Below are 16,027 nucleotides of genomic sequence, written 5' to 3' on the forward strand. Positions count from 1 at the left end.
CTAGATGAGAAGAGGATGCTTGAAAGCTAGACGAGTTGATGGATTAGACGCAACACAATTATTCAGTGGCATCTGCGTGCATACTAATCCCTCACTTCCTAAATATGGAGTCATTTCGGGAAAACAAATGTCATATCTCGGACAAATTAGAATCTTGGAAGAAATATGACCGAACTTTTAAATTCCAAGCAAAATTCATCCATATTTTATTTCTAAAGATTTTTTTAAATCCCTAAAATAAGCTTGCTGCCCTAAAAGAAGTGGATGAAATTTGCATCTTATGTTTGATGATAGGTGTGTTGGTTAATTTCGCGCGCAAAAACCTAAAATGAAATCAATATCCATGCCTATCACAGGTAAATAAAAATAATCATTCTGGCCAGGCTATAAGGGTCTACTACGGTGGGTCGTCAAAATGCGTTGTTTTGTGTCCTATGGCATTCGTCTTCTCGGTCCATCGACAATTCGACCGTCTAATGACATGTGGCATACAGTTACAACCTTATTATAGCATGTAATCGAACTTCAATGTTTTTTGTCGCTTTTGTACATTCCATATAGAAGATATTGGAGGGTTTTGTTCTAAGAATATCGCATTACGTAATTAAAACATAAAAGTACATTAACTAATTAATGGCAGAATTATTAGAACTCAATAAAGTAGATGTGGTTTGTTGGCAGGAGACAAGAAGCTTTGATTCTGATATCGTCTTCAGCAACATGCACTCCTCTGAAATAATAGGTTAGATACATTGACTTTCTATTCAAAAAATATTTGTTGATGCGGCTAAAAGAAAACTCGCTATACCCAGCTCTGCATATTCATCCATTTATGCTTGTAGCCTATATCTGTATCCATTCCATAGTGATTTTTCAGAATTATATGAAGCCAGTAAAGGAACAAAAAATCCATGGGTATTTGAACCCGAGTATCCCGAAAAAAACAGAATGTTTGATGGAGAATGGGAGACCCCTTTGAACAACATGTTCTAATAGGGAAGTTCTATATCTTAAAATTAATTCATCAAGTTGTTGAGACAATTCATGGGCATTCTACCATGCCCTCAATCAAATTGGTTGTAAGACTCATAAAGATCTACTTTACGAAGATCTCATTCTGTTCTAGAAGCTGGTAACATTGGTCTTGATAAGCCCCAATTTACTGCTTCTTTGCCACTAATAAAGATGCTATGGCACATGTATTTGTTTTTTCCAGACAATATAACTATGGGGAACACGTATAGATAACAAAAATAATGTTCCTACACATAAACCAAAATCATATGCGAGATGGGAGGTAACAAATCATACCCTCGTACATAGATCTAGCGGAAGTTGTTGATGACGAGGTTGATGAATGCGAGGAGATGTGTCACTTGAATCGCGAACAAGTGTCGCATGTGCAATGCATCAACGATATTAACATGTTCGTGACCAACAACACCACGTCAAAGTGCGGTCAAGCGCATCATCGAAGCGAGAACGTGTCGATGATGATCTAGCAGCACTTCCACGATCACTAGATAATTATATCTTGATGGTGGGAAGGATTCGGCAGCGCTTCCGCGTCCGTGAAGAAAAGTGCTCCCATAGATTTGGTACTTTTTTTTAAATGGGGGAACAAGGCTTTCCTGAATTAACTAATTAAGATAGAAGTTTAACAAGAAAGTTAAATTTAAAAAATACAACAAGGTTTTTATCCTCCCGGCACAAGATTACTTATATGCTTAGTGCCTGCAATCACCCAAAGGTTTGCATCATGCTTTATCTTTGCAAGGAGGACCGAGGGTGGGGCATGTTTATTGCGAAAAACACGGACATTGTGCTCATTCCAAATTTCACAAGAGACGAGAAGGGTGACGGAGGCCAAGTCTTTTCGCCTTGTCATAATGGTCCACAATTCATGAATGGAGAGCGTCGTCCAAGCGGAAGGGTCAACAAAATGAAGCCACAACCAATCTTATATAAGGCCCCAAAGCATTATGGAGAATCTACAATGGGAAAAAGGTTGATCAACTGACTCCGGGATGTGATTGCAAAGGGGACACACACTGCAATTTGGCCACCCTCTCTCGGCGAGGCAATCGGCCGTCCAAATCCTATTTTGGATTGCTAACCAAGCAAAGAACTTGATCTTGGGGGGGGGGGCAAAATCTCCACACGGAGGAGCTAAGCGGCGATGATGAAGCACCGAGGAATTGTGCCTTCTAAGCCAATTTTGCGGAGTATTGCCCATTTTCGGTGAGAGTCCATGTAATGTCGTTGGTGAGAGCTTTATTGATGTTCCACTTCTTCCTTGAAGATATCCCAAAAATAAAGGGAGCAATGTCCACGGGCTTCCGACCATGGACATTAAAGAAAGAGGTCACATAAACTGCACTGTCTCTTGCCCAAGTAGTGAAATAGTACTGTACTTTGCGAATATTTCAGTTTAATTAAAACAAAGCTTCCAAACATTGCCTTCAAATTTCTATGGTTGTAAAATGATTGATGCAATACTACTTGTTTCTTGGAGGGTGTGGTATGCCCACAATGAAGTTACACATGCCAAGCCCCTCCCTTCAGTAAAGGGTTCGAGGCTGGTTTCTTTTGGGGCATCTCAAAACCTTCAAACATGATCCATGAGTAATCTACCAATGAGCTTATAAAGGGCAATCAAGCGTGCTCTGATTTACGGGTATGCCGGTGCATCCTAGTACACCCCAAGGTGAATGAGCCTCCGAATATGATATGGATGAAGCCACCCCATGGGGAGAACTGCTATTTGGCATGGCTCTGGGCCTGATTGTTTGTTGCAGGAGGTCGACCATGACCGTCTTGTAATCCCCATAGAGTAATAAAAACCCCTTTTACCCGCAAAAAAAAAAGAAAAAAAAGCTCAATTGGATGGACAAAGATTTTCCCCAATGAGAGCTGGAGAGGCAGCCACAGCTCCCATCCGAAATTCAAACCATCCCGCCCACGTGATGAAACCAACGGAAAATCCGACCCTAAACCCACGCCCGGGCCCACCGGCCAGACTCACGCAGACGCGTTACCCGTTTACACCCCTCCCCACTTTTTTATCCTGAAATCTTGTTGGCGTGCGGCCGCCCAAATGACGCGCCGAGCGGGCGGTGTCGTGGCCACCTGATCCTTTTCAGGTGTTTTTTTGTCCGGTGGGTGCACGTGGGTGAGTTTTTTTACTAACCGTTGCTCTCGTCATGGGTCCCACATGTCGGTGACTCGGGTTGGTTTGGTTTCGTCGTGAGAAAAATAACTACACCGCTGTTCGAATTTGGGGGATCGTGCCCACTTCTCCACTCCGCATCCCGCAGTTTCCCCATCTCCTCTCTCGGCAGCGGCGGACCTCGGCCGGCGATTGCGCGGCGATTTTGGTGGTTGCCGGAGGCTGTAGGGGTCGGCGGGGTGGCGCTCCGCAACGGGGGCGACTGGATCGGAGACGCCGACCTCGGGAGCTACTGCCGCGGCGAGGAGGCGGGTGGCGCTCCGCAACGGGCGACTGGATCTCAGCGGCGAGTCAATCAGCGCCGAGGACGTGTTCCGCCGCCGCGCCGCCGTGCACTCCCGTGTCGCGGTAATTACTCCCTCCTCCCCTGCAGCACTCTACCCGCGATTTTGGTAGTATTTGGCCTCTACTCCGCGGCGAGGTGGCGCGGAACTCTAGGTTGAGGTCGACCGCGCCGAGGCGAGGTGGCGCGGCGAGGTGGCGCGGCGAGGTGGCGCGGAGAGGTTGGGGGTGCTCGCCTCCCCGTTGATTTTTTTGCGATGATGGTGGGCGTGATGGCGATGACGGGCCTGGGCGGCCCGTTCCCGCGGCGGCTGCTGCTGCGCTGCGCGGCCTGGACGGCGGCGAGGATGTGGTGGGCCTTGAGGAGCTCGCTGCGGTCGGGGTGGGGCCACTTGCGGACATCGATGGCGTGGCGGCCGACGAAGACGGGGTCGTGGTGGACCTGGTTGTGCGCGAAGGCTTTCGGTCTCGGCGACTGTGGTGGTGGTGGTGACGGTGGTGGATGTGGTTGTGGTGGTGGTGATGGTGGCGGTGGCGTTGGAGCTGACGAGCGTGAGCGGTGGGGTGACAAGCGAGACGAGGTGTGTGGCGGGGTTGAGTGGCGGGGTGGGGAGGAAGAGGAGGAAGACGACGAGGCGGGAGAAGCGGAAGCCCACGGTCATGGATGTGGCGCGAAGAGCGTGTGCGGGATGAGCCGGTGGTGGGCAGCTACGGCTTGGCCGGCTCCGGCGCGGAGTCCGGCGAGGCCGCCGACAGCGGGAGCTTCATGTCGCCGGGCGGCGAGATTTCCTCGTGGCTGCTTCGGCCGGCGCGTGTGAACTCCGAACCGCTCAGCTTGCGAAGTGATTGCGAGGTTGGGTTTGGGTCGAGCGAGAGGGGTCGAGGGAGTTTTTGAGGTTTTTTTCCGGATAAGTTGATGTTGTAGTTGCTTTTTGTATTATCGTTATTGCTATTACAGGTTTGCTTGTTGCCTCGTAGTGGTAGGAAACTTGCTTATGCACTCGGTAGAAAACATGCTTATGCAGTTATGCAGTTTTGCGATGGTAGAAAAATTGCTTATGTACTTTGTTTTTGTTCCATTTTTGTTTGTTGCTAATCCGGATCCGTTTGATGGTCGTAGTGGTAGAAAACTTGCTACAATAGTTTGAGATGGTTATCTACAAGTTCATATTTGTTGTTTTGGTTGACTATGTTGATACAATAGTTGCTTGTCACACCTACGCAGATTCATAGTTTGAGATGATTAGGTGGATTTAACTTTTTTGAGCCAAAGCATTTTGATTTTCATACTTATCTTTATTTTTCTCGTTGCTCGGGTTGAAGACCACCATCTAGGTTGTTTATGCATATTGAAAACATGAGGCTATGTCTTCCTAGGTTCAAGTCTAAAACCAATCACACCTTATGAATTTTGCTTTAGTTTTGATTCAGGTGTGTATTGAAAATAAAGGCTAGGACCTATACTTGAGTTTTTCTTATGAGACTCGAATGAAGAGTTGTATTTGGATTCGTGTGTGCATAGTTTGCTTTTATTTGGGTTGTTATTGCTCAACTTTGCTATGTTTGTTGCCTGTAGTGCTAGTAAAGTTGCTATGTAGATTCAGTTCTTCCTCTTTTGTAAATTTTCATGTTGATAAGGTTACCTACTTATCATTTGTTTTTTTACCAAAATAGGTGTGCTAAAATGGTAGGAACTGATCCGTCTGAAGTAGCTGGGTCTTCTTCAGGTCACCAGCAAGTTCAGGTTAGTTTCCTTTTTTTAATCTCTTTTGTTTTTTTGCTTTTCTGTAATTTGTATTCACTTAAATGGTTGGGTCCTTTTTTCTCCTACAAACTTTTATATGTGTTTATATGTGTGTTGACTCCCCAATGCAGCCTACCGATCATATTGCAATGAAACACAAGGCTCGCAGCCGGTAGAGGGCATCCTCCAAAAGGAAGACCACCAACAAGGTGGTACCACAAAAGACCGGGGATGCCGGAGCTCGAAGAAGACAGACGAACGAAACGAAAAGAAAAGGAAGTTAAGAAAAAAATGGATAGCGCAGATGTAAGTTTACTCGTACTCACGATGCATCATTTTCTTACACTGAGCATTTTTGTATAATTGTCCGTTCTTGGTAGGTTCTTTTGTAACATGCAGTAAATTTAAGAGTTGATGGGACTTTTAGGAGTAACTTTTTTCTTTTTTCTATTTCTTGTGCAACTTGGCTATGCAGGAAATAAGAAACAGGGCATCACCATCCCGTTTCTTTGCTCTAAATGGTGATCTTAATGCTGATCAAAGGATTGCCATACTTAAGATGGACTTAGGTGGTCTTCTCAACATCGGTGCATGCACTATGCCCGTTGATCTCAGCCAATGGGTGATGAAGTGTTATGATCATGCGAAATCGGAGTTAGTGATACCCAACAGGGGGAAGATACCGACTGACGCCGAAAGTGTTTCAAGAGTTTGGGGGCTACCGAATTCCGGGCTCAAAGTTTGCTACGAGATGAAGACGGACATCATCAAAGCAATCAATGAGGAGTACGGTTTTCCTGGAACGAATGCTCCCGAAAAGACCGCATGGTGTAAGATGATAAAAGATATGAAAGGTGCTTCGATGATCGTTTTCTCCGAGCTTGGGCTATTGTTGCTTTTGATTGCTTCCTTGCGCCGACTACCGGCCTTAAAGTTAGCCCACGCTGCTACCCCGCTGTAAATAATATCAAGCTTCTTCCACGGACAAATATATGCCAATTTGTTGCCGATCGGATCGGGGTTGCTTTCAGCCGCATTGGGAAATAAGAAGTCCGTTCGTTGTCGCGTATTTCATTTGGTGGTAAGTGTATTTTTTTCCTATGATGAACACAATACAGAGAATAGCATATATGAGGAAAATTATTGTTTACATTCAAACATTTTTAGTTGCTAGTTTTTGAGATATGACCAGCATCGTGTGTTAATTCATGTTTTCCACTCGTTTTTAATCTCTGCAGCTTGCTTTTTGGTACATACTTTTTGCACATGTACTGTCGTTAGTTTCCTTGTTCAAGTCATAAATTGCCTCCCAACTATGTATTGCATAATCCACCAAGAGCTCTTTTTGGGTTTTATCAATGAATTTGTTGCCTTCAATCCATATTTACTTGCTTAGAAATACAGTTTTTTAAGTTGCCTCACATGTAGTAGTTTTGCTTTTTTTCTATCTATGATGTTTTTGTGAGCCAACAAGATTTTCAGGTAATTCAATTCTGTTTTGTGAGCCAAAACAATTTTTTCCAGATTTCATATATGTTTTTTGTTGCCTATATTAGTAGTGAAGTTGCATGAATAGGAGCTGTAGTTGCCTATATTAGTTGTGAAGTTGCATGAAATTTAGTACAAAGTTGCTATTCATTTCAGATTTTTTTGATTATGAATTTTGCATGAAAATAGCTACTGTATTTGCCTTGAATTTTAGCAGTCACTTTATAACCTTATAAAAATAGCTACTGTTTCTTGTTTCTCCAATGCTTCCTTTTGCCCCCTCACACATCCTTTTTTTTAATGAGCAGATGCTGTACCTTGATTCACTAGAAGTTGATGAGGTTATAAGTGACTGCAATCCTCGTGTTGATGCCTGGGACAGCTCATTAATTAGCAAGGTGAAGAAGAAGGATAGGATTAGCCCTGGAGTTTTCGGCAAATTACAAGTATGCAATAGACCATAAACTTCTTTTTAATTTTGCTAAGATAACTTTTTCATTTCTTAGAAAGTTCACGAGTCTTCTTTTTCTATTGCCCTTACACCGATACATTTTTTCGAATTTTCTTTTTATGAATTTAAAAACCACTGAAGGAGAAGTACAGGGGACACTCAACAGGGTGGTCTTTTTGGAGGATTGCTAAAGGCTCGAACAGTTCATCGCGTCTAATCCGCCACGAGACTACGACCAAAGTGTGAGCACCTAAAACAATACTTATTTCTTAGTTATAGCATAGTTTTTATATCATTCTTTTTCCACGGCTTATAATTGTTAAGAGTTTGTTTACTGATTTCAATTGTTACAGAAGAAAAGGAAAATTTCTGCGTTGCTTTATGGTCTGTGCTCTGAATTTGAAGAGTCGATGGCAAAGTTTGTCCAGGGGATTGGCAATCTTGAGCAACGTACTCGTCGCTGGAAGCACTACCCGTGCCAATGTAGTACCGAAGGAAAAACCACGAGAGGCCAACGAAGAGGCAGCGTATGAGTCACGAAGAAGAGGCAGCACTTCAAGACGATACCGATGACTCCGCAAATTCCGATGACGATGAAGTCGACAACGTGGTATTGAATGATGATGATAGCGACGATGACAGAAGGCAAGTAATTATCAAAATTCAAATGCAAAACATGAAACATTATAACAGGCAACTTCATGATCATTTAGATGCAATTTTAATACCTATTACAGGCAACTAAAAGTATAAAGCGGGCAACTTCATTACCATCTGTAGCAATTAATTTACCAGTACATGCAACTAGAACTGCATTTATCTGCAACTTTCCCAAATTTATTTTTTCCACTGCAATTATTTTTGTCTGCAAGTAAACTAATAAACACAGGCAACTTTATGACCATTTTCCGGCTATTTTTTTAATAGCCATTACATGCAACTACAACTGTTCAAACTGCAACTTTTACCAAAATAAATAATCTATGCATAGTTTTTTGATTCCCTTTTTCGTGTTAACAGGGAAGAAGATACCGAGGATGACAATGAGAATGATAACAACGATGACAACCGAGCCGACGCCGAGGATGATGGGGAACAACGTGATGACGCTGATGAGGAGGAGGGTGAAGGGAATGGGGACGATGAGGAAGAGGAAGAGGAAGATGAAGAGGAAGAGGAAGGGGAACAGGGAGATGATGATGAATTTGATGGTAAAGGAGGTGATGACGGAGATGATGACAGTGATGGTGATGGAGGCAACAATGCTGCAACTGGCGGTCAGGGGGGACAAAACGACGATATGCATGATGACGAAGCTAGTGACGATTCTTTGACCACTGCGCAATACTATCTTAATACCAGGAGTAAAAAGGGCAGTACAGGTACGGGTGACAAGAGGAAAAAGAAAGATGATGCCGATGTTTTGCCAACAGCAACAATGGAGGAAGCATCAGTGCCTGACTTGTGCAGATTTGAGAAAAAGAGTAAGCTTGCAGACATCCCTCCAACGGAAAAACATGTTGTTCTTGAGGAAAGGTCACATAATATCAAAGAAAATGTGTCCAAAGAACATTCAACCCCCAATGCTGCACATGAGGATGGATTGGCTTTCATCAATGCTATGCAAGGTAGCCCGGGGGCATACATGGAGTTTCATGGTCGAACTCCTAGTCACAGGACACAAGATGAGCAACATGATGAGCCCACATTGGGTAAACATGCAAGTGCCATGAAAAACATCAACAAACAGTCAGCTACTGAAGCTGTTCATGCAGGTTTGCAGGGAGAACATTCAAATGCCGGACTGAAGGCAACATCAGTCACAGTTGTTGCAACTTCCAGCAGCATACATGCAACTAATGCTGGAACTGAGGCAACTACAGCTAGGCCAGAGACAACTGCAAATCCAAGAGCCTTTCAAAGATCTTCGTCAGTCCAGCTGCCTCATCCACCACATCAGGCAACTCCTACCACCATGCAGGGGAATACACTGAGATGCCGCGCAACTCATGATGCCAGGGAGGCAACAACACCTGGACCTCGTTTGTACCTCACCAACCGATCATGCAACAAGTGTTGCAAACAAGGCAACTACCAGTTCACTTGCAGAGAACAAGCCCTTTGGAACATGCAACTCCAGCCCTACGAGTGCCAGTTGTGCCCAAGCAATAGGGTGCGGTTTAGTCCTCCTACACGTCAAACATGCCCACCGCCATCTCCACACACAGCTCCTCGAGGGTCTTTGTCGCAGGATGAGGTATACGAGTTTGATCAACAAGAGCATCGCGTCACCGGTCATGCCCCAGCATATGCAGCGCAGCAAATCTGCTGAAACAAAGGGGAAGGAACAAAGCAATTATAAGATGAAACTCCCGAGGACCAGGTCTGGAAGTGAGCTTCTGGAAGGGTATTGCAACGCGCCAACATTCAATCTTGGCCTGGAATTCGATTTGACTGAAAATCAAAATGCTGCAACATGTGCTCCCGCAGATGAAGAGTATGATGCTTTGGAAGGAATTGATCCCGAAGAGATTGAGAGGGTTTGTATTGCTGCCGAGCAAGCACGCAGACCTGTGCACGAGCAACAAAGAACTGAACAGAATTCAATATCTCCAAACAGCTTTCAAACACCTATGAAAGAAGCAGAGAATGTTGCAACTGAATCAATATCGGGTGGTACAGGAAGCTCAACAGTTCCTCATCAATTCCAGAGGAGGATAATCAAGCTTCCACCGTGCAAAAAATCTCCTTTTGTCAATGTTGATAGCACCAAACGAGTTCCAGGTTCTCAGTCGAAGTGAACAAACTGTATGCTATGGTAATCCAGTATGCAGGAAGAAGCACTAGGCAACAGAATTCAGATGACAAAAGGTTTTCTCCTACCTACAACATGCACTAGTTTTCTTCCATGAATCAATGATGCATGCTTAGTTGCAAACACTTTTTTATTGCAACTTATCTATTTTTGGGGTTGTCTTTCTCCCTTCAATTTCTTTACTGACCTTCATATCGTGGACTTTGGTGGATACCATATTACGGCCAAGGAACTCGCAAATTCAATGAAGCCAGGTGGTTGGCTACATAGTGCAGTTATGGAAGTGGGAATTCAGGCAATCACAAAGAACATGAAACCATCATCTAACAAGGTCATCATGCCACTGAGGATAGGAGTAAGTACAAGTCATGTACAGTATGAGAAACTCTTTTTTGTGTTGGACATGAAAATGCTGATTACTATTTTTTTGTTTTTTTTTGTTTCGTTTGCAAAGACTTGGTTGCAGAACCTCGACTTTAACCGCCATGAAATGAAGGAGCTGTTCAGTTATGAAAGACGTTTAGATAAGAAAGACATGGTATAACTTCCTTTCTTTTTCTCTGTATTTTTTTAAATTTTTTATTTGTTTTGCATTTTTTCATGGTTGGTGCTAACCATGCAATTCATGCTAAAAACAACTTCAGAAGCAACTTTCTTTACATACAAAGCAATTTCAATCCCATTCCAGGCAACACTCTACTGTTTAAGAAGCAACTACTTTAGTGACTCCAGTATTATTTATCACCAACACAAAAACATTTTACAGTGCAACATTCTTTTCTTTTGTATAGCAAATACTTCCAAACAATAAGTAATTTCAAACCATACCCATCCAACATCCTTTATTACTACTACGTGTAATTTAGAACCAATTCAAGGCAAATACGATAGCTATTTTTTCATGCAAACTCATAACTAATAATTTATTTTTTAAACATGTTTTGTACTTCGGTGTTAAGATAGAATGAATAGAACTTTTGTACTAAATTTCATGCAACTTCAAGGCAAATATAGGCAACTACAGCTCCTATTCATGCAACTTCACAACTAATACAGGCAACACAACCCATGTCTTCTCATGAATAACTTTTTTTTTACTAAATTTTTGCTCTGTTTTTATTTTAAGCTCTGACCAAACAGTAATTATATATGTCAAACTACCAGGTCATGATACCTGTCTGCGAACCACTAAACAAGAAGACAAAAAATGAACCTCTCGTTAACCACTATTGGTTGTTAACTCGTGAACATGAGGGACAAGAGGTATCAAGTGCTCGATTCATGGAGGACATTCAATGACAAAGCTCTAAGGGAAACTTACAAGAAGATCCGCACTACTTTGTCCATTCTATGGGAGGAGAACTACAACAAGTCTAAAATCAAAATAGACGATTTCATGTTGCAAGAAATAGCAGTGCCAAAGCAAACCAATAAGTAAGCAATACCACTTGTTTTATAACCTATGTTTTTATGCTTTTTTCTTTTCCACTTTGTGTTTAACATTCCATGGTCTTTTACTCACTGCCTTTTTATTTTCCTTGTTCTTTCTTTCCGTCGCGTCTTATGGTGTTGCAGCCGTGATTGTGGGGTTTGCACGCTCATGAATGCGGACGGCCGGGGAGGGAGATTGCCACCGGAATATAAAGCCGAGGATATCCCAAAGATAAGGAAGTTGCTCGACGCACGCTTGGGTTACTTCAGAAGATAACAAAGGAAACTGGAGGCAAATTCTAAACATTTGAAGAACAAGTATGCAGACATCAATTCCTTTTTATTGGTTTCTACTTTTTTATAAATGTTATCAGTGCATCATTTTTACTACTTACATGTTATAATTCATCTCCTAATTCAGTTTTTTCATACTCGCCAAGTACATGTCCGATATCAATGTTATCATAGTTGCTTCATTGTCATCACAATTTGCTTGCACTAGTACTCGCATTTTGCATCGTTTTAACCTAAAAGTTGCCACAACACATAACGAGCAAGGAATTTTTGTCATATTTCGAGTTGCACACTAGACTACAATAAGGGAGGCAAGACTTTTCTTTTGATTTTTCAATAAGTCACAACTAATGTAGGCAACTAAAAGAGAAAAAAAAATAAAGCTCACTGGAGAACTACAAAGGACTTGTGTTTCGCAAGTACTACGTAAACCTAAGCTTGCAAGTTGCGGAATTGTGCTCGAACGAACCACAAGTGTGACACTGAACTTTTTTCTTTGGATGCAACTCAAGAGCTGAAACTGTACGGTGCTCCTTAGTCCTCCCTTTAGTCGTTGTTTTTGCCGGGTCCCTAGGTTTCGTAGGCTGATCAGGTGCACTAGTGGACGGGACTCGGCGACACGGGCTTCTTCTTCTTGAGCGACTTGTTCAAGTGAGATATCTCTGTTGCTGCAGCTCTCAAATGTTTGTTAACAATGGCAGTAGCTGCGTCTGTTCTACTAGCAATACGGGCAAGTTTTGTGAATCCCATATTGAGGTTCGCGTGCCGCAATTGCACTTGTGATTCTAGAGGCATAACATCTGGCTGTTCAGCAACTGCTGCTGGCACATAACCACTCAAAGCACCTTGAGTCCACCTTTTTAGGATATACCTATCTGGTATCTCATCAACACCAAGGTGGGTGAAGATCTTTAAGATGTGGCAACAAAGTATACCATCCCTGTCCATCTTGGAGCACTCACAGTAATACGTCCCTTCTTCCTTATTAGCGGTTACCGGGTAGGTCCTAGTACCATATTTTGCGCACCATCCCCTGTTTGGCTCAAGCTTGTAAAAGTTGCAACCAAATGGTAACACATTGTACCTCCCAATCAGCTCAAACTCGTTACGGAACCTCAAATATATGTCTCTGCAAGTAAACTTTGAAAGCATGTTCCTCAACAGGGAATGGTGACCATGGAGTAAGTTCCAAACAATCCGTCCCGTAATCATTACCCCCTTCTTTCACAAGTACATGAGTCCGCAACTTCTCATACTGTTGTACAAAGTGTAGTATAGACTTTTTTGGGTTCGTATAGCGTTTGAGAATGGCATTAAAGCCCTCACTTCGTTGCGTGGATCTGCAGGAATGGGAAGAATTCGTGCTTGAAGTAGCATGGTACCCACTTAGCACGATTAGCATAGAGAGTCGTAAAGTAAGAATTTGCACCACCAACAACTGGCCACTTGCCTACAAACAGAGCCCATTTTGCCTCAAACTCCTCTGGTGAAAAGCTGAAATCGATGCAATCATTGAAATCTTCAGCTAATCCAGGGTTCCTGCCTGATGTAGGGCCACATTTCAACCGTGCGTTCGCATTATGTGCCGGCGACAATTACGGTGAATCGTACGATGGGAATAATCTGCCAATCGAGACCGCCATAGCACCATCTTGGTCTGTGATAATATTGTCCGGGGCAAGACCGTTCATGGCAATAAGGAAACTCTCAAATAACCAATCATAGCTTGTTGCCAATTCTTGCTTAACAAATCCACAACCCGAGCATGATGGACTCGCCCATGTTTATTTATCCCAATGAATGGCGCAAAAGGCATACTCGTACTTATTTGTCAAGTAAGTTGCATCAAAGGAGACACGAGTCGTGGTAAGCCTCTCGCATATGCCTTCCGGGCAGCACCATCAACCCGGAAAATGTTTTCTACCCTGTCTTCGTCGTCCAATTTTAACCGGAAATAAAAGTCTGGATCCTTTTCTTCTTTAAGCTCTACAAAGTAGCTGACAACTTTAGCCAGATCCCCATCTTTTGTTTCTTCTCTAGTCAGAGTTGCACAGTAGTTGGTGATTGTCTTGGTTGTGTATGGCACAAGCAACTCTGAACCATAAAATTCCGACATGATTTCCATCATTTTACTCGTTATTGAAAACAAAGTAGGAAATGGTTAGTTGGTTGTATTATAGTCCACAACTATTTTTTGCCTCACATTTTTCGAGCATTACTTTCCAAACTTTTTTACATGCATTTTTTCAATGACAACTTGCACAACATATCCTGGAATTTGACAAGTAAACCAGGCAACTACCTAAACAATCCATGAAATCATAGAACCATTCCAGGCTAGTACCAATTCAAGTGTCTGCAAGTAAATTAATAGAACAGGCAACTTCATGACCATTTTGGAGCAACTTACTAACCATTACATGCAACTAGTTATTCTTTTCATGCAACTTTACAAATACTACTTTCACATTCTTTTTTTACTTTTCCAAATGATTCTTACCATCTAAATTTTTTTCCACATGCAACATACACAAATTTGCAGTATCAAAACTGAAAAACTTACCAGCTTGTCAAATTTGTATTGTGAAGATTCTTCACAAATTCCTTTTCCTCCTTTGGCATGCCTTGGTGTGACCTCGGATACTTTGTGAGCGATGGTTTGTGGATAAGTGGATGGTTATGCTCGTGCACAAAGTGGATAACCTCCCACCTTCCATCAATTAACTTCACAACCATCCGGGCCTTGCAAAACGTGTGCACAATATTTTCTCTTTTACGCTTCTTGGGCACCTTTTCTTTTCGCCCTTGAGCAGCAAGATCAGCCACAACGGAAGCAAGCTCTGCATTTTCAATATCAGCCTCATCTTCGGCATACGGAATCAGGAATTGGCCCCACATCAACCCGCAACTCAGCCCCACCATCATCTTTCCTTGGTCTCCCGAATTTGTTGCAAGTGAACTGCTGTTTCTGTTTTTCTCCGGTGATTGTAGACCTCCTGTTACTATTTACTTTCACAGAGAAACCTTTCCTTGCAGCATGTGCATTGTAGTGCTCCTTAGCACCTTCCAACGTATCATAGCGCATGCCAACATGGGGGTCATTTGGCTGAGACGAAGCCTCATCCTCATTTCCATCTTGTGCAATTGAAGTAGTGTCTGTAGGAGCAACAAAAGGACCCGTGTATGTATTTGTTGCAAGCAGGTTCTACATTAACAACCGGGGCGTGAGTGTTCACAGTGTGGCTGTGGAGACTCGTCAATTGCCTCATCCAACAGCTTGTGTAAAATAATTGGGAGGTAAGATACCAGGTTCCTCATTAATATCAAAAGGAACCTCATTTAGATCAAGGAAATCCACTCCATGAGTACCAGGGACCTAGAAACAAATGACCCTTTTAGCAATTACAACAACACAAAATGTAACTCAGAGCAAATAATTAGTGAAAACAAGCAACTAACATGGGCATGGAAGCAACTAACATGCACAACCAAAGCAACTAACAACCACAAACAGAAAGCAACTAACATGCACAAACATGTAGCAAAAAACAGTGTGGGTTTTGTAGGGAAGATGATGATGATGACAAGTGAGTACTTTTTTGTTGCTATCAACATAATACTAATTTTTATGTTCATGCCTTACTACTTATGTATTGCATCTGCAAATATTTACTTCTTACAACTACATTTTTTGACTTGGAACTAACACCTTGTTTTATAAACACATAGGCATCGTTGACAGAGAAGATATAAAGTGCAACGAGAATTGCAAAGGACAACATCATGACTTCCTCAACATCAATTGCTACTTTTACCTAGAACAGAGTACATTTTTCTTGGCTAGGTGCACGCTCTAGTTTGCAGATATGTGGATTTGTACATAGCATGGAGTTTCTTTCTAGATGTCAAGACCACTGTTGAATATGTGTTCCATTTTCTGTTGATGGATCCTTACTTCTATTTTCTACTATGTGCCGTAGTGCAGACTCGCAAATTACTTGTTGCCCGGAAACATTTACTTGTTGCTTCTATTAAGCATTGAATTTCCATGCATGGTTTACAAAGTTACCTCGCTTCTACTTTTGTGTCATCCTACATTACTTGTTGCCCGGGAAACATTTTTTGTTGCTTCTCTTATGCATGGAAGTTGCATGCATAGGCTAAAAAGTTGCTTACTCTACTATTTTCACCCTATTTTTTACAAGTTGCCTGGGAAACATTACTTGTTGCTTGTACTAGGCAAGGAATTTGCATGCATGGGTAACAAAGTTGCTTCCTTTTTTGCTTGTTCTT

The sequence above is a fragment of the Lolium rigidum genome, chromosome 4 (genome assembly GCF_022539505.1).
Source record: "Lolium rigidum isolate FL_2022 chromosome 4, APGP_CSIRO_Lrig_0.1, whole genome shotgun sequence".
NCBI classification, from domain to species: Eukaryota; Viridiplantae; Streptophyta; class Magnoliopsida; order Poales; family Poaceae; genus Lolium; species Lolium rigidum.